This window comes from Panthera tigris, chromosome A1 (genome assembly GCF_018350195.1).
Source record: "Panthera tigris isolate Pti1 chromosome A1, P.tigris_Pti1_mat1.1, whole genome shotgun sequence".
Lineage (NCBI taxonomy): Eukaryota > Metazoa > Chordata > Mammalia > Carnivora > Felidae > Panthera > Panthera tigris.
This window is the reverse complement of record NC_056660.1, coordinates 147,403,409-147,423,870: the sequence shown is the minus strand read 5'-3', so window position 1 is coordinate 147,423,870 and position 20,462 is coordinate 147,403,409. Positions and strand designations below refer to the sequence as shown.

Genomic DNA, 20,462 nt, shown 5'->3' with positions numbered 1-20,462 from the left:
TTACAAGGAACTGCTGTAAGTAGGCCTTTAGTAATGTGGTGGTAAGGCATGTGGAGAAGAATGAATAGGTCTCAGTCTTTTAGTGAGACTGTGCCCCTGGACTGTGACATGCGTATGATTATCAGTCCTCCCCTACTTCCACACTACGTTGGGCAATATGTCTAGAGTGAGCTGAAGTTTAGTATTTCCCTTCTCCCAGATCAGTTGAGTTCTCATAAAACCCATACAAATTAGGCTCCTGTTAAATTATTCCTCATGAGGTCAGACCTTGTTAAAAAGAACAGAATGCTCAGGTTTATTTCTAAATGGGTCCTTTTCTTCTCCCCCTACCAGAAGTGCAAGGGGATTTTTCTCCAATACTCACTGTGAAAACCTGGTCAAGATTCAGGAGGTAAACTCACAAATAATGGAGTCCCTAGATAACTGGGTCTCCATAGAGTTTTTAATTCTCAGAGTTGTCCACAGTAATCTTTACTGTCTGTTCTGCACAGTTACAGCTAGGCGTCACAAAATGTAAAAGTGAACGGAAATGTACTCTTACACATACATATAAACCAAATCCTATATGTGTATCCTATTTCTCTTATTTTCTTTGTCTTCTGCTTAGAGAATTTAGTCTATTTCTGGCTGACTTTTTTTTTTCTGTTCCTTTAACCTCTATTTTTTTCTGTCATCAAATAGTACCTTCTTTTCACTGAGTTTAAATTTCTCAATCGTAGACATTTAGGAACTTATGAATGTACAATAACTGTTACTGCCTAGCAAGAACTTTTTAGGATAATACATAAATAATGATTACTAACAGTGGCATAATAAGGGGAAGAATATCTAATCAATGTATCAGGTAACTTGTCAGTATATATTCTGTGTTAATAACTAAACACCTAATGGCTGTTTAGTAAATGAAGCAGATCACTTGGCATTGTCGACATTGTGATTATCATCAACAAATTTATAAGTTTTTTCTAGTTCTAAGCCAGTGTCTGAATACTATATTAATCCACAAAGTCTATCAGAGCCCTATTCAGTAAGAAAGTCCTTCACTGTACTAATTTTTGTCTTGATGGCTTGAACTCTGGGATAAAGCTATGCAAAAAACACTGGCTAATGCTTTTGAATTCATGCTGTTCTTCTGTAAAATTTATTGAGTTCAGATGCAAAATATGATTTTATAGGGTAGCTATTTGAGATTGATTTGTTGTTCATTATTTCCATGTGATCCAGTATCTTATTAACATTATTACCTAATGTTCAATAAACAAGACATTTACTCATGGATCCTAAAACTTGTGATGCCTTGAAACACACACTTTACTAATTCCAATAATGAGTCTAATGACTAAAATAGCAAACATTTCTATTATTAGCTTCTAAAGTAGAATGATCTTAGCTATATGGAACTTCCCTAAAGTTTCAGGGCACAAGTTATGCTCTCTAGCACTTCTGTGATAGACAAGACAGATATACAGTTTCTTATATAGGTATAAGAAGCACTATAAAATGACATATTCCACACATAATAGGATCCTTTCTCCTACTAAATAACTCATTAGCTCAGCATTACTTTATCAGCTTGTTTCTCTAGGAAAACATGCTGCTTTTGTGTGATGAACACAGACAGTCTGAGGAAAAATATAGCTATTACATTATTATTTGAGTATGAGCTCTACAGTAGGTTCTCATTGTCTAGATGCCTTGTTGCTCTCTACCTAAGATGTACTTAAAAATTTAGTTGTGTCTATTAATCCAGAGACTTAATAAAAATAACTGTGATCTCATAAATTCTAAATTTTGATGACTGCCAGTTCTTCAGATACATTTGTGAGGAGGCAAATATATCAAACAAGTAATTTGTTAAAGTATTTGTTTAAATCATCTGAATAAAATAAGAATCCAACATTTATATAAATGCCGAGATTCTCAGAAAGCTGTTATACCACTTCATATAAACAGTGCCACATTTTGGTAGAGCTTCATTTAAAATCTCTACCAACTTAAAATAGCTGTTTTTTATATTTGTTATATAATAGCATTTTCTGTCTCAGCTAAGAGTAATAATATCAGACACACACACACACACACACACACACATTGTGCGTGTGCGTGTGTGTGTGTGTGCGTGTGTGTTTCATTTATTGTTATTCACTTTCATTATTCAGGATAGTTAATATTCTACAGAGTTGCCACAAACACACAGTTAGTGAATAGGGAATTCTTGCTCCTAGGGAAAATATAGGGTTAGGTTCCTGAGAGACTTGTCACATTTTCATCAACTAGCTTTATTTTATATGCATTTCTGTTTAAAGACACCTTATTTAATATATCTTACATAATGGATTGCATGGTCTTATGCCAGGGGTTTGGAGACCATTTCCATTACATAGGTTGATTTGACAATGTCCTCATAAAACAAACCAGTACTTTCAGTGGTGAAAAAACTCAAAATTTGTGCCACTGTGCACATGTGTGTGAATGACCATGAAAACACTGGCAGTACTGATTTGGGAATTATAAATAAATTTTAGTGAGTAGGCAAATTCACAAATACAGAATCAATGAATAATGAAGTTTTTTCATGAATAATAAATTCTTGTTTTAATAATTCCACTACGAATAATTATATTTGTTTTAACTTTAATACCTATTTTTTAACTTCAGTTTATCCTGCTGAACTCCTGAGACTCAAAAATCAATTCATTCCCTCTCCTCTTCAGTGTTTATTCAACTGTGTTCTCCTCAATGAAAACATCCCTTTATACTTTTATCAGTTAGAGTTCAATATGACAAACAGAAGAACCATTGCGGGCTCTTTCAGACTTTGGTTTTTGTATTTGAGGCTGGAAGTTGAAGTCTGCAGAGCAGGCAGTTAAGAAGGAAAGATGGACAAAGAAGGAAAGATGGATAAAAAAGAGAACAAAGAGAAACTGAGACTCGTGTAAAAACTGGAACCCTTATATGTTAACTGGAACCCATTTCAGTTTTCATTGCTTCTGACTATGATGAGATTGTTGTCCTACATGAGAAACTGTTGCCCTTCTTTATGGAGCTAAACACACATCTGGCCCAGGATTCATAGAAGCTGAAGGAAGATCTAGGGGGATGTAAATCATTTGCAGGCTTGCTGCTACTGCTTGCCCATTTCCTCACCATACAGGTTTAGCCAGCAGAAAGCAGCAACACGTGTGAGCTCAAAAGTGCCCCATTACCTTGGTATACCTTCTGCACATAAAGATCAATAAACCTGCTGCTTTATTTCTTCCCTCCAAATCTTTGCAACAATGTGTCTTAGGGCCTACTCTTACCAAAAGCCTACAGGTAAGGATATTCCAAGAAAAGTAATCAGCTTTGCTCAATTAACTTTTTGTTAGTTAGTACTCATACATATCTACCTTTTGTCACTGAGTACCTTTTGTCTACCTTTTGTCACTTAGTACCCATATATATCTCTTTAAACACACTAATTTCCAATAAAAACAATCAAGTGATGCTTCTACCTAACATGATATAACTTTTCCACTGACTTTAATCATAGTAGTTGAGGGTATTGAGAGGCCTCCTGGGGAATCACCTATCTTCTAGATATATTATTATGAGTCCTCATTGTGTAGTAGCAACCCACTATTTCCTTGATTGTCAGAGTCATTTACTCAATCAGAACTGTAACCCCTTGCTTTATCTGATTCATTGACACGAGGAGCTAAAAGTGGTTAGGTTGCCATCTCAAATTCTAGTTCAGTAGAATCATTATTTTGTCATTGATATAATCATTCCTACTTTCAGATTTAAGACTTTTCCACCATTAGAACCTAAAGTTATAGGGAATAGAAACTCTTACCTTCCCTCCACTCTCTTCTCCTCCCCTGCCCTTTTCTTTTCCTTTATCCTTTCCTTCCTTCCTTTCCTTTCCTTTCCTTTCCTTTCCTTTCCTTTCCTTTCCCTTTCCTTTCCTTTCCTTTCCCTTTCCTTTCCTTTCCTTTCCTATGTTTTGTTTCATTTCGTTTCGTTTCATTTTCTTTCCTTTTTTTTCCTTCCTTAATGGATCACTTGTGGTAATAGTGAAAGGAGGTACTTTTCATTTTTACCCTTTGATTCACAGATCCATAAATCTTGGCTATGGGAGAAACATATATGTATTACTGATTTAGAGTAAGTATCACATCCTGGAGATAAATGTCCCACATCTGCAAGGTTGTACAACTGAGATATAACCATAAGTAAGAGTTCATAAGGAAATTATTCTGTTTTATCAAGCCAGGTGTTTGTAGATGATAAGGAAAATATACATTCATTGAATTTATGGAACTGGGCTCATTTGCAAACTTCATTGGTTGATCAAAAATGATGTTGTATATAACATCAACCTGGTTAGTTTGGTATTCTGTAAGTCCATGGATAGTGACTTTGGTGGAAGCATTGCAGACAGTGAAGAAAAATCTATGTCTAGAGTAAATGTCTGCTCTAGTGAGAACAGATTGTTGCTTCTTCCACCAGTTGACCTGACTGCTAATCCTAGGGGATGGTGCCATAATAGGGGCTAAGTGTTGGGTTCTGCCGTAGGCATATTGGTACTCACCAGTGGCTGTAACCAGCTCTCCTCTGGTGAGTGGAAATCCTATATTCTCTTCCCACTATAACATCTACTGCTGCCATGGTCAATTTGTTCATCAGCCAGTTAGGCAATTTTAAGGAGTGCCTGGGAGCAGGATGACTGACTTTCAGAATAATGGTCACCTATTTTCCTCCATAACACCTACAACTATCTGACATACCATACTTATTTGTCTATTGGTATTTATTGGCTCTTTCCCACATTAGAACGTATACTCCATGGAAGGCAGAGGTTATTGACTATTTTGTTCACTGTATTCCCACACATAAAAAAGTATGTGAATCATAGTATATTAACTAAAAAATAATTTAAAATTAAACAACATTTAACTTTATAAATAACTTATGTATGACTGCTATTTTTATTTGTGATTTATTAACAACAACAACAACAGCAACAACAACAACAACAAAAAAACACCTGAGTGTCACAGACATGTTACTTACCAGTAGTCATTGATTTATTTTGTCATGGAACTTGGATTCACACCCTGTTTGCCTGATTTACAAACAGTACTTTTAACCAGGATGATATATTACCTCTTGTTTTGAAATACTGGATTTTTTTTCACAAAGTAGAACAGTGTCAGAGGGAGTTTTCTATTTTGAAATTTTAATGTCATATGGGAGAAGTCCTGCAGGAAGTCAAAACTGTGACCACTTTCAGTATCATGTGCTTTATGAAAAATGCAAATACTCTGGATTCATCTGTGGAGTTTTCTAGGGTCTGACAGTATTAAATAGACAATTTTTTTAAAAAAATATTTATTTTTAAGAGAGAGAGAGAGCGAGCATGGGAAGGGCAGAGAGAAATGGAAACACAGAATCTGAAGCAGGAACCAGGTTCTGAGCTGTCAGCACAGAGCCTGACACTGGGATCGAACTCAAGAACTGCAAGATCATGACCTGAGCCAAAGTCAGATGCTGAACTGACTGAGCCACCCAAGTGGCCCTAAATAGACAAATTTTGAATTTCAAGACCTGCTAAGGCTGTTAGACAGTAGTAAACACCTCAGAGCATCATTTAGGGCTCCTAGAGAGTTATTGTACAGTAAGGGCAAGAAACCATACCTACGCAAGTATTTTATAAAAAATTGCAACCCAGCTCGGTATGATTGAATTAAGATGGGATAGTCCCTCTTCGGAGAAAGATACTATAATATATAGTCTTTGTATATTTCATTAACAGTGTCCTTTATTCAATTAGAAATCTACTGGAATATTAAGAAAATATAGCCAAGAGGAGAAAATCAGATAATAGACATAGGGATGATCAGGTTATTAGTGTCCTCACATATAAACTCTAAGTTAACTGTGATTAACATGTCTAAGAAAATAGAAGGCAAGAATAATTTTGCCAGAGGACAGTAAATTATGAAAATAATCAATGGGAAATTCTGTTTCTAACCAATACAATAACTGAAATTAGGAAATCAATGTATGGTATTAACTAAATTGGACAGACAAGAAGAGAGGATTTATGGACTAGAAGATAGATTATTAGAAAATATTCAGGCTGAATTGCCTAGATAAAAGCAGGGCAAATGCAGAAGGGAAGAGATGAAAAGGAAATGAGGGCAAAAACAACATCAAAGAGTTAATGGCTCAGAATTTCCTTTTTAATAACAAAAGCACATCAATTTATATATTCAGAAAGCATTAAGGAACCATATCAGGATAAATGCGTGGAAAAGCACATCTACACATATTGTGGAAAAGTGATAAAAAACAAATGAAAAGGAAAAATATCACAGTCAGAGAAAAAAAGACAACTTTCAAAGGAGCAACAATAACATGGACAGCACATCTCTCAGCAGAAACCATTGGACCCAAAGGAGGAATAAAGCTAGATGCCTCCTGATAAATACTTTATAAAGCTACAGTAACTAACAATATGTAAACATGTAATAGTGAGTAAGTATACCAAGGAAACAGACTAGTTATAAAAGAAAGACCCATACACATATAATATCTTGAATTATGACAAAGGTATTCCTGTGCACTTGGGGAGAATAATCCTTCCAATAAATCACAGTCAGATATCCATATGGAAATTTGAAAGAATAAAAAAATTCCAGAATAATTTCACATCAAAATGTGAAGCGTAAAGCTAATAAAGCTTCTAGAGTAAAATGTGAGAGAATATCCTTATGAATTAGGATAGTAAAAAAAATTTCTTTTAAAGACAGAAAATATAGAAAGTTGGCAGATTGTACTATATTAATAACTTGGTTTATCAAACGACACAGCTATGAGTGAAAAGCAAGTCTCTGAGTTAGAGAAGATGATTGCAATATATGTACCCCCTGAAAAGGAGCTTACATTCATAATTTAAGTCTAGAAGAAAAAAATAGACAAAAAAATTAATAAATCCTTCACACACACACACACACATACACATGCAAACGTACATGAAAGGATATCTATATCTACTATCTTTTTGTGCCTTTTTTAGAGAAGTGCAAGTTAAAATTATGATGAAATACCATTGTCCACGCAAAAAGTGGCTGCTTTCTGTGAATGTTGTCCCTCCCAGAACCTACCCCAAATTCATATGATGAAACCCTAACCTTCAAATGTGATCTTAATAGGTAGGGACTTTGGGAGGTGACATGATCTTGGGAATGGAGATCTCATTAAATGGGATTTATACACTTATAAAAGATACCCCATGAATCTCTCTAGCCAGTTCTACTAGGTAGAGACACTATGAGAAGAGTGCTGTCGGTGAAGTAGGAAAAGGGCCCTCACCATATCATCCTGGTGCCTGATCTCAGTCTGCCCAGTCTCTAGAATTGTGAGCAGCAACATTTTGTTGTTTTTAGGTTACCTAGTCTGTGGTATTTTGTTCTAGTAGCCCAAATGGAGTAAGACAATAGCTAAAATGAAAAACAAACAAACAAACAAAATTATTGCCTAAGATATAGAGAAACTGATTCTATTATACACTGTTTTAGGAAAGTTAGATTGGTATAATTACATTAGAAAATAGTTGTCACCATCAACCAAAGGTGAATGAGCTGATATCCTATTACCTAGCAATTCAACTTACAGCATATACCTAACAGAAATGCACATATAGAAATGTTGGTAGTAGCATTATTCATTATAGTCCTAAAGTTAATATAACCAAAATATCTATCAATGTTAGGATAACAGAAAGGTTCATTCAGTGAATTACCTTTCAACACTGACAATGAACATTGTGTTCTGCACATCACAGCATAGATAGAACTCCCAAACATGATTATAAGTGTAAGAAGCCAGATATAAGAGAGTGAGTTTCCTATATCCTATTTATATACATTTCAAAAAATTAATTGGCACAAGAAACCTATGGTTACTGAGCTCAGGATAGTAGTTACTTTTGATGAAGCATAGTGAGTAATAACAGGTACGAGGGGAGCTTCTGGTAATATTCTATCCTACCAAGTACCGGTTTCATCACTGTTAATTTTGTAAAAAAAATCACATTACTTTTTTGCACTTATTATTTTTGCATTTATTATTTTTGCATAAATTTTACACATTAAATACATTGACATAAAATTTCCCTTTTTTATATTTAAAAATTTTAACTAAAAATAAAAATGCCATCCTATGCCATAAAAAACTCTTGATACTCGGCTTAGAGAGGTATTTTTTTTTTAAGATTATTTATTTTGAGAGAGTGAGAACAAGTGCAGGGGATGGGCAGAGAGAGAGGGAGAGAGAGAGTTCCAAGCAGGCTCTGCACTGTCAGTACGGAGCCCCTACGTGGAGCTTCATCTCATGAAATGTGAGATCATGACCTGAGCTGAAATCAAGAGTTGGATGCCTAACTGACTGAGCCACCCTGGTGCCCTGAGAGGTATTTTTTAATTATATATTAATGAGCATTGTTGACAATAGACCATAACAACAATTTGGGAAAGCAAAGTCTATTTCAATGATTACCGTGAAATAAATTTATTAAAGTTAATTTTGCCTGGAACCTTAAAATATTTTAAGAATAAAATTACTCTTTGTTTTTATTAAAATTAAAAAAAAAGGTGAACTGCTGTTACTTGTAATGCAATGGCTAGGAAAGTTCTTACAGATAGACTCTAAGGGCAAATATAAATTAAAAATAAGAAGCTTGATTCTCCTTGCTGGAAATAAGGGAAGAGATGTCTCCCTTTTCTTTCTCCCTTTTCTTAGAGTACTTACTTAAGATAACTTGTAACTTCTTTTCCTGTGTCCTGGAAATGTATGTAGTTTCTTTTAAAAGCTAAATAAGACTTATTGTGTCTGTGTTGCAACTCAGGAATGCCTTTCTCAAGAGCCTGGGAACCATCTCATTGAAATGTAATCATTTCATTTCATTTCATTTCATTTCAGAGACAGCACCCCCTATTACCAGTTTCCATGGGAGGACGGAAGCCTAACTTCAGCAAGCCACCTGGCTCTAAGACTGCCTCCTGTCATAAATATGTGAGAAGTTTATTTTTACTTTTTTTAGGTAAGCGAATTAAACATAGGTGACTACCTCAGTGAATTTAGGATGAGCTCTGTGTGACAGTGTTGTCAAGTTCTCTTATTATCTTGAGAACATATATGCAATGAGTTCTATCTGGTTACATGGATAAAAGTGTCAGATTTGTCTCTGTCTTGGCAATCTCTTAGCAGATTGCCTGTGATGCACATCACATTCTGGTTTAATTCTAATTCAGTAACAAAATTGGTTTCTTTTATGCCTTTGTGGAGAAGTTTTCTGAGTTGGTAGAAGATTTTGTTTTTAATTATATTTTTCCACCAGTGCACATATATGATATAACTGCATATAGATGTGAATATACATCCAAATATATTAGAAAAAAACATATGTATAAGAGTTGTTATACTCCAGCCATTTTTTTAGCAGCCTGTATATCATACCCATTGTAATATCTTCTTTTCTACTCTATTCATTAAATATTATTTTAAAATTTTTATATTTATGAAATACTTTATTTAAATAAGGAATGAAAACAATTTTGAGTGCAAGAGGGTTCTTTATGAGAAAAATGTCTATACTGAAATTTTATTTGTTAATTTTAATTATGGAATATATGGCTTCAGAGTCATCATTGATGAAGGATTCATTATATAGGGAACAGAAATTTGTCACATAACAAATGAGAGAAAAGAGGTAGAGTATATTTTAAATAATTTTTAAAACAATAAAAAAGGTTAATTCAAGAAAATTAAAGTTAATGTTGACATCCGAGAGGACAAAATGAGCCAAGTTGGTTTTAGGAGATACTAATGGTATGTGTTTTACTATTAAATCTATTCATGGCAAGTGACTTGGAGACCCAGACATTCCTGGACATCTTCTCAACATATTCATCTCTGATTACTAAAGAAGTGGAGAATAACTATGATTAATGATAATAAGTCCACTAAGCCTTCTGTCACTGTGCTACAGTAATACAGTTTTTGGCCAAAGCGCATTGTGGAGAAGATAGATAGCTAAAATAGTTTGTGAACAGTGCTAATGACCACAGTACTATTACTAAACTTCATCTTCCTACAGAAGAAAATACAGCTGAGCCAAAAATTGTTGGACCTCTGATGGTTGGACCTTGAGAGTACAGAAGCCATTGAATGAAGCAGTTTTAAAAGCAGTCTTATTTTCACATATTAAAGTGTACCACCTAAATCTCATGTTAAATTTGAAACTCTCATTAAATTCAAAATGTTAGCCTCCCTCTTTCTCCACAACCCCACCTCCATGAACCCCGGCCAGTGCTCTCATACCTCATTGCTTTCTCGCTGAGAGCAGTAGGAAAGTGAACACATGATCTATTTCACTCAAGTCTTACAAGCTCCAGGACCTTACCCTCATCTATTGATTTTAGCTCCTCCAAGATTGAGCAGTGTGGAGAGATTTCAGCATCAAGATAAGGATCCATTAATTTAGCCTTTTTAAATTTGTATTTCTCTCTTGGTTGAGTCATATATTTTTTTTTCAAATGCTGGCTCTTTTAAGGAGTATATAGATGATTCTTTCAAAGACAATTAATGGAGATTCCTCTGGACTTTTTAACCACTTTCTAACACAGCCATTGTATTCTCCAACTGACCTTTGTCATATTCCTTTAGTTTTGATACAGTGGCGATCTCCCTCCTCCTGCTAATATCACCTTATCCAGAAGATAGTTTTGTTGAGCAACCCAAATTCAGTAGCCTTTCACGGAGCTGGAGTATGGAAATTTAACCCTTTGCCTACTACCTCAGAATGCAAATGGTCTTTTTTCTAATTTCCTTTCCACTTAGGGATATTCAAGTCAGCCTCTGCCTTCAGACTTTATCAGCCAGGTGCCAATCTCTATGATTCTCCCTCAAATATCAGAGGGTTCTTGTTAATTCTCCCAAGAATATCTCTGAGTCCTCTATTCCAATACCTGTGTGGCCTATACATCTCTGTCATTCATTGAGCATTCAGGTAGACAGTGAGATACTTCTCCTCTTATAAACCATCAAAATCTCTATTACCACTTCTTTTGACTACCCTTTCAGTTGGCTTGAATTATAGGAGATGCAGTCTTCTTCTATCTTCATAATTAAGAGAGAGTAAAAAAACATTAGACTGGTTATGGGTTTCGAAATTCTTTTTAAAGAAGCTCCTCCCCTGTTGAATAACCAGTCTTCTCTCATATAGGCTATTGAGGCTGATGATCACTGGACCAGTTAGCTACCTTTTAGTGAGACCTTTGAGTATGTCACTAAGTTTCCTTTTAGAAAGTGGGGACATATACCATTAATCATCTCTGAATTTGAGCTTTTAATTGACATTCTTGGAGATAGGAAGAGTCTAATTTTACATTCCATTCCATTTGAAAGGAACATAGCAAAGACAAGATGTGTCAGTTACACTCAACACGTCCATATCCAGGGAGAAGAAGAGTCCATGAAAATGTCCTATCTTGCAACAGGAAGTAGGATATAGGAGAAGGTGGACTTTGATGCTACTGTGTCGCTTTCTTTTGCCTGTCTGTGTGTGTATGTGCGTGAATGTTAGATAATCTCTTAAAATGCCGGTAACGTAAGCATCAAAACTCAATTTATTAATACATATAAATTATTTGCACTCAAACAACATTGATTCAGTTTTCAGGAGCTTCTCTATTTCTGAACAATACTAGAAGTAAAATGAAAATTTTTCTAACACCCCACTTCACATTAAGCTATTGAGTTCAAGAAGAATGAGATCATTCTCATAAAACAAACACTAATTTTCTTTGCCACTTAAAGTAGTAATGATAAAGAATGTAATAACACTGATGTGGCCTGCCATCATAAAATGATTATCATTTTCAATTTTTTACGTGTCTTCTCATAGGATTGTCAGATCTCAGAAAATGGGCAATAGAGATATTATAAATCCAAATGGAAATTGTTTTCAGTTTTATGTAGAAGATAATCATGCGATTATAAATTCTGACCCCAGCCTTAACCAGTGACAACTCAGCCCTTTTGACCTCAGTTTCTTAGTCTACATATACTTCCTCTATTATGCTGTTTCAGAGAATTCAGACTGCATGTATGTCCATGATTTGAATACCGATGAATGCTATAGCAGTGAGAGATTTGAATATGTGAGACAGAATTTATTTTATCATACTATGTTTCACAAGTAGCTTTTACTTTCTCATGGGGTTATCATATACTTTATATATTTTTATAACCATAGTGTGCTCTTTATTCCTAACTCACTAACTAAAGTTTCCAAATGTTTTATATACAGTAAACAAAAATGGGAATTTAGCCCAGCCTCTTTATTAAAGTATTTGTTTTCCCTGTCATCTTCAAAAAATGTCATATATCTATATATATATATGTGTGTGTGTGTACACACACACACATATATATATATAGATATATGTCTACACACACATATTCCCCTTTGCTACTAATATATAGTTGATAGATATATCAGTTGAGACTTCTATTTACTGAGGTGAAAGAATCAGTAGCTGTAATTAGCAGGTTACTAAAGGAAAGGAGAGAATTGCTTGAATTTAATCTATGTGTGTGTGTATACATATATATGTGTGTGTGTGTGTGTGTGTGTGTGTGTGTGTGTATACATACATACATATATATGATATTTATATGCTAATAGAATCTCATATAACTATCCAAATTCTTGATATGTATGAAATTCAGTAATAGTAAGTTGGATACATAACTTTAACTTTTTCTGAGGAATTCCTTACTTTTTCTACATTTTCATGTTTTAAAGAGCATGCACTTAAGTGCCATTTAGCATTTCTATTCTCCCCACTTGTTTTAGTACATTCATATTACATCTACTTTGTTAAATTTCATTTCACACTAAGTTTGAGTTTTTTATAGAGGAATTTGGCTCATAACTATTATATTTCAATTTGGTTATAGTAAACCCTAAATGTTAAAAAGAACAGCTGAGTCTTTATTTTATGGTTCCATGCTCCTAATTTGTGCTCTTAGAACTTGTGAGCTGCTTAGATTTCACAGGTCGTTAACAGCATCATGAGAGCCCCTGCCACTGGCTATATCAGAGAGACATTTAATTAGTCAGAGATACTGAGGCTTTACAAGTTTGTATTGCACACATCTATGACTACTTGGAATAAATTTTTTTTTCAATATATGAAATTTATTGTCAAATTGGTTTCCATACAACACCCAGTGCTCATCCCAAAAGGTGCCCTCCTCAATACCCATCACCCACCCTCCCCCCCTCCCACCCCCCATCAACCCTCAGTTTGTTCTCAGTTTTTAAGAGTCTCTTATGCTTTGGCTCTATCCCACTCTAACCTCTTTTTTTTTCCCTTCCCCTCCCCCATGGGTTTCTGTTAAGTTTCTCAGGATCCACGTAAGAGTGAAAACATATGGTATCTGTCTTTCTCTGTATGGCTTATTTCACTTAGCGTCACACTCTCCAGTTCCATCCACGTTGCTACAAAAGGCCATATTTCGTTCTTTCTCATTGCCACGTAGTACTCCATTGTGTATATAAACCACAATTTCTTTATCCATTCATCAGTTGATGGACATTTAGGCTCTTTCCATAATTTGGCTATTGTTGACAGTGCTGCTATAAACATTGGGGTTCAAGTGCCCCTATGCATCAGCACTCCTGTATCCCTTGGGTAAATTCGTAGCAGTGCTATTGCTGGGTCATAGGGTAGGTCTATTTTTAATTTTCTGAGGAACCTCCACACTGCTTTCCAGAGCAGCTGCACCAATTTGCATTCCCACCAACAGTGCAAGAGGGTTCCCGTTTCTCCACATCCTCTCCAGCATCTGTAGTCTCCTGATTTGTTCATTTTGGCCACTCTGACTGGCGTGAGGTGATATCTGAGTTTGGTTTTGATTTGTATTTCCCTGATTAGGGGCGACATTGAGCATCTTTTCATGTGCCTGTTGGCCATCCGGATGTCTTCTTTAGAGAAGGGTCTATTCATGTTTTCTGCCCATTTCTTCACCGGGTTGTTTTTTGGGTGTGGAGTTTGGTGACCTCTTTATAGATTTTAGATACTAGCCCTTTGTCCGATATGTCATTTGCAAATATCTTTTCCCATTCAATTGGTTGTCTTTTAGTTTTGTTGGTTGTTTCCTTTGCTGTGCAGAAGCTTTTTATCTTCATAAGGTCCCAGTAATTGATATTTGCTTTTAATTCCCTTGCCTTTGGGGATGTGTCGAGTAAGAGATTGCTACGGCTGAGGTCAGAGAGGTCTTTTCCTGCTTTCTCTTCTAGGGTTTTGATGGTTTCCTCTCTCACATTCAGGTCCTTCATTCATTTTGAGTTTATTTTTGTGAATGGTGTGAGAAAGTGGTCTAGTTTCAACCTTCTGCATGTTGCTGTCCAGTTCTCCCAGCACCATTTGTTAAAGAGACTGTCTTTTTTCCATTGGATGTTCTTTCCTGCTTTGTCAAAGATGAGTTGGCCATACATTTGTGGGTCTAGTTCTGGGGTTTCTATTCTATTCCATTGGTCTGTGTGTCTGTTTTTGTGCCAATACCATGCTGTCTTGATGATGACAGCTTTGTAGTAGAGGCTAAAGTCTGGGATTGTGATGCCTCCTGCTTTGGTCTTCTTCAAAATTACTTTGGCTATTCGGGGCCTTTTGTGGTTCCACATGAATTTTAGGATTGCTTGTTCTAGTTTCGAGAAGAATGCTGGTGCAATTTTGATTGGGATTGCATTGAATGTGTAGATAGCTTTGGGTAGTATTGACATTTTGACAATATTTATTCTTCCAATCCATGAGCAGGGAATGTCTTTCCATTTCTTTATATCTTCTTCAATTACCTTCATAAGCTTTCTATAGTTTTCAGCATACAGATCTTTTACATCTTTGATTAGATTTATTCCTAGGTATTTGATGCTTCTTGGTGCAATTGTGAATGAGATCAGTTTCTTTATTTGTCTTTCTGTTGCTTCATTGTTAGTGTATAAGAATGCAACTGATTTCTGTATATTGATTTTGTATCCTGCAACTTTGCTGAATTCATGTATCAGTGCTAGCAGACTTTTGGTGGAGTCTATCAGATTTTCCATGTATAGTATCATGTCATCTGCAAAAAGCGAAAGCTTGACTTCATCTTTGCCAATTTGGATGCCTTTGATTTCCTTTTGTTGTCTGATTGCTGATGCTAGAACTTCCAACACTATGTTAAACAACAGTGGTGAGAGTGGGCATCCCTGTCGTGTTCCTGATCTCAGGGAAAAAGCTCTCAGTTTTTCCCCATTGACGGTGATGTTAGCTGTGGGTTTTTCATAAATGGCTTTTATGATGTTTAAGTATGTTCCTCCTATCCTGACTTTCTCAAGGGTTTTTATTAAGAAAGGGTGCTGGATTTTGTCAAAGGCCTTTTCTGCATCGATTGACAGGATCATATGGTTCTTATCTTTTCTTTTATTTTTTTTTTTTTTAATTTTTTTTTTCAACGTTTTTTATTTATTTTTGGGACAGAGAGAAACAGAGCATGAACGGGGGAGGGGCAGAGAGAGAGGGAGACACAGAATCGGAAACAGGCTCCAGGCTCCGAGCCATCAGCCCAGAGCCCGACGCGGGGCTCGAACTCACGGACCGCGAGATCGTGACCTGGCTGAAGTCGGACGCTTAACCGACTGCGCCACCCAGGCGCCCCTTATCTTTTCTTTTATTAATGTGATGTATCACGTTGATTGATTTGCGAATGTTGAACCAGCCCTGCATCCCAGGAATGAATCCCACTTGATCATGGTGAATAATTCTTTTTATATGCTGTTGAATTCGATTTGCTAGTATCTTATTGAGAATTTTTGCATCCATATTCATCAGGGATATTGGCCTATAGTTCTCTTTTTTTACTGGGTCTCTGTCTGGTTTAGGAATCAAAGTAATACTGGCTTCATAGAATGAGTCTGGAAGTTTTCCTTCCCTTTCTATTTCTTGGAATAGCTTGAGAAGGATAGGTATTATTTCCGCTTTAAACATCTGGTAGAACTCCCCTGGGAAGCCATCTGGTCCTGGACTCTTATTTGTTGGGAAATTTTTGATAACCGATTCAATTTCTTCACTGGTTATGGGTCTGTTCAAGCTTTCTATTTCCTCCTGATTGAGTTTTGGAAGAGTGTGGGTGTTTAGGAATTTGTCCATTTCTTCCAGGTTGTCCAATTTGTTGGCATATAATTTTTCATAGTATTCCCTGATAATTGTTTGTATCTCTGAGGGATTGGTTGTAATCATTCCCTTTTCATTCATGATTTTATCTATTTGGGTCATCTCCCTTTTCTTTTTGAGAAGCCTGGCTAGAGGTTTGTCAATTTTGTTTATTTTTTCAAAAAACCAACTGTTGGTTTCGTTGATCTGCTCTACAGTTTTTTTAGATTCTATATTGTTTATTTCTGCTCTGATCTTTATGATTTCTCTTCTTCTGCTGGGTTTAGGCTGCCTTTGCTGTTCTGCTTCTATTTCCTTTAGGTGTGCTGTTAGATTTTGTATTTGGGATTTTTCTTGTTTCTGGAGATAGGCCTGGATTGCAATGTATTTTCCTCTCAGGACTGCCTTCGCTGCATCCCACAGCGTTTGGATGGTTGTATTTTCATTTTCGTTTGTTTCCATATATTTTTTGATTTCTTCTCTAATTGCCTGGTTGACCCACTCATTCTTTAGTAGGGTGTTCTTTAACCTCCATGCTTTTGGAGGTTTTCCAGACTTTTTCCTGTGGTTGATTTCAAGCTTCATAGCATTGTGGTCTGAAAGTATGCATGGTATAATTTCAATTCTTGTAAACTTATGAAGGGCTGTTTTGTGACCCAGTATATGATCTATCTTGGAGAATGTTCCATGTGCACTCGAAAGTATATTCTGTTGCTTTGGGATGCAGAGTTCTAAATATATCTGTCAAGTCCATCTGATCCAATGTATCATTCAGGGCCCTTGTTTCTTTATTGACCGTGTGTCTAGATGATCTATCCATTTCTGTAAGTGGGGTGTTAAAGTCCCCTGCAACTACCACATTCTTATCAATAAGGTTGCTTATGTTTGTGAGTAATTGTTTTATATATTTGGGGGCTCCGGTAGTTGGCGCATAGACATTTATAACTGTTAGCTCTTCCTGATGGATAGACCCTGTAATTATTATATGATGCCCTTGTTCATCTCTTGTTACAGCCTTTAATTTAAAGTCTAGTTTGTCTGATATAAGTATGGCTACTCCAGCTTTCTTTTGGCTTCCAGTAGCATGATAAATAGTTCTCCATCCCTTCACTCTCAATCTAAAGGTGTCCACAGGTCTAAAATGAGTCCTTTGTAGACAGCAAATAGATGGGTCCTGTTTTTTTATCCATTCTGATACCTTGTGTCTTTTGGTTGGCACATTTAGTCCATTTACGTTCAGTGTTATTATAGAAAGATACGGGTTTAGAGTCATTGTGATGTCTGTATGTTTTATGCTTGTAGTGATGTCTCTGGTACTTTGTCTCATAGGTTCCCCCTTAGGATCTCTTGTAGGGCTGGTTTAGTGGTGACAAATTCCTTCAGTTTTTGTTTATTTGGGAAGACCTTTATCTCTCTTTCTATTCTAAATGACAGACTTGCTGGATAAAGGATTCTTGGCTGCATATTTTTTCTGTTTAGCACATTGAAGATCTCGTGCCATTCCTTTCTGGCCTGCCACGTTTCAAAAGCGAGATCAGTCATGAGTCTTATAGGTCTCCCTTTATGTGTGAGGGCACCTTTATCCCTTGCCGCTTTCAGAATTTTCTCTTTATCCTTGTATTTTGCCAGTTTCACTATGATATGTAGTGCAGAAGATCGATTCAAGTTACGTCTGAAGGGAGTTCTCTGTGCCTCTTGGATTTCAATGCCTTTTTTCTTCCCCAGTTCAGGGAGGTTCTCAGCTATAATTTCTTCAAGTACCCCTTCAGCACCTTTCCTTCTCTCTTCCTCCTCTGGGATACCAATTATGCGTATATTATTTCTTTTTAGTGTATCACTTAGTTCTCTATTTTTCCCTCATACTCCTGGATTTTTTTATCTCTCTTTCTCTCAGCTTCCTCTTTTTCCATAACTTTATCTTCTAGTTCACCTATTCTCTCCTCTGCCTCTTCAATCCGAGCCGTCGTCGTTTCCATTTTGTTTTGCATTTCGTTTAAAGTGCTTTTCAGCTCCTCGTGACTGTTCCTTAGTCCCTTGATCTCTGTGGCAAGAGATTCTCTGCTGTCCTCTATACTGTTTTCAAGCCCAGCGATTAATTTTATGACTATTATTCTAAATTCACTTTCTGTTATATTATTTAAATCCTTTTTGATCAGTTCATTAGCTGTTGTTATTTCCTGGAGATTCTTCTGAGGGGAATTCTTCCGTTTGGTCATTTTGGATAGTCCCTGGAGTGGTGAGGACCTGCAGGGCACTTCCCCTGTGCTGTGGTGTATAACTGGAGTTGGTGGGCGGGGCCGCAGTCCTACCTGATGTCTGCCCCCAGCCCACTGCTGGGGCCATAGGCAGACTGGTGTGTGCCTCCTCTTCCCCTCTCCTAGGGGTGGGATTCACTGTGGGGTGGCGTGGCCCGTCTGGGCTACTTGCACACTGGCAGGCTTGTGGTGCTGGGGATCTGGCCTATTAGCTGGGGTGGGTAGGCAAGGTGCACGGGGGCAGGAGGGGCAGGCTTACCTCGCTTCTCCTTAGGTGATCCACTTCAGGAGGGGTCCTGTGGCAGCGGGAGGGAGTCAGACCCGCTGCCGGAGGGGTGGCTCTGCAGAAGCACAGCGTTGGGTGTTTGCGTGGAGCGAGCAAGTTCCCTGGCAGGAACTGGTTCCCTTTGGGATTTTGGTTGGGGGATGGGCGAGGGAGGTGGCGCTGGGGAGCGCCTTTGTTCCCCACCAAACTGAGCTCTGTCGTCCGGGGGCTCAGCAGCTCTCCCTCCCTTTGTCCTCCAGCCTTCCCGCTTTCCAAGCAGAGCTGTTAACTTATGACCTCCTGGACGCTAAGTCGTGCTTGCTGTTGGAACACACTCCATCCGGCCCCTCTGCTTTTGCTAGCCAGTCTCGGGGGCTCTGCTTTGCCGGCAGGCTACCCCTCCGCCCCGGCTCCCTCCCGCCAGTCCGTGGAGCGCGCACTGCCTTGCCACCCTTCCTACCCTCTTCCGTGGGCCTCTCCTCTGCGCTTGGCTCTGGAGACTCCGTTCTGCTAATCCTCTGGCAGTTTTCTGGGTTCTTTAGGCAGGTGTAGGTGGAATCTAAGTGATCAGCAGGATGCGTGGTGAGCCCAGCGTCCTCCTATGCTGCCATCTTCCCCCCAATCTCCTGGAATACATTTTTATAGGAGGAATTTCTTCTTTAGATGAATGGAACAAATATGGACACAAAATTCAGTGTTCAAATAGAGAATATGTCATGGAAATTGATTGATTATTGTTTTCATAGAAATCCAGTATCATACGTCACATTGAGTTTTCTATATCATTGTGAATTTTTTATTTGCTGGTTGGAAGATTATCAATTTTAGCAATCCATTTTCTACACCTTTTGAAATAATCTTATCATTTCCATGTGTACTAGAATCAGTTTAGAGTGTGTTCTCAATCCACACTTTTCAGACTTTTAACAAAACTCTCTGCTCTATGAACAGATTTGCACTCTGGCAGTTATTTTTTACAATGAGACTTGCCCCCTGTCTCAGTTGATTTCTCCAGATGCCTAGTTGAAATCAGACCAATCCTAAACTCTTTTCTTGAATTTGGAATTGGGACAGAGCAATTTCACTCAGTCTCTGTAAATGCACTTAAACTGGTAAGTGTGACAAAACTTGGCTGAGATAACTTATTTGGCTGTGAGCATGCTAAGCCGATCTGTGTACCCAAGGAAAAGAATGAAGCACATATGTGGAGAAATACAGACCAAGGAGACCATGTAGCTTAGAATTAAAAGAGGGCAGTCTCATTTTCTCATTTAAGAGCTCCTCATTCCTGTCACTAGTGAGATCCAACTGCTTTCTGCTATTGGATTTCCTGTGGATAAGATATTGACAATACATTTTCTCCTCTTCATCCACTCTTTCTTTAAGCTAATTAGAATAAATTTCTAATGTTTTCATTCAAAAGAGCTTTGAATACACCCTCATAGCTCAGCAAGGAGTGGTCAGTTTATTAATCAGTGTCATTGTCAGAGAGAACAGAGTACTTATAATAACAAGGTCAGGGGTTACTTAGAAATACAGAATATTAGAGGTGAAATGGACTCAGATCATCTAATGAAGTTATCATTTTTCATTTCCTCACACACAAGCAAGAAAGTAAACCACAGAGGTACTAAATTCATTTTTTTCTTTCTTTGTGCAATTATTTTTTTCTTTTACCTTGGCTATAGATTAGTA

General features: G+C 37.1%; 1 long non-coding RNA gene across 3 annotated transcripts in view; it reads left to right on the top strand.

Moving 5' to 3' along the window:
• LOC122231441 overlaps positions 1 to 20,462 on the top strand; it is a 130,506-nt gene that overhangs the window by 92,243 nt on the left and 17,801 nt on the right. For all 3 annotated transcript variants that reach the window (XR_006208693.1, XR_006208692.1, XR_006208686.1), the window contains exon 3: positions 8,968 to 9,088. This is a non-coding gene — a long non-coding RNA (uncharacterized LOC122231441). The remainder of the gene's footprint in view (positions 1 to 8,967; positions 9,089 to 20,462) is intronic.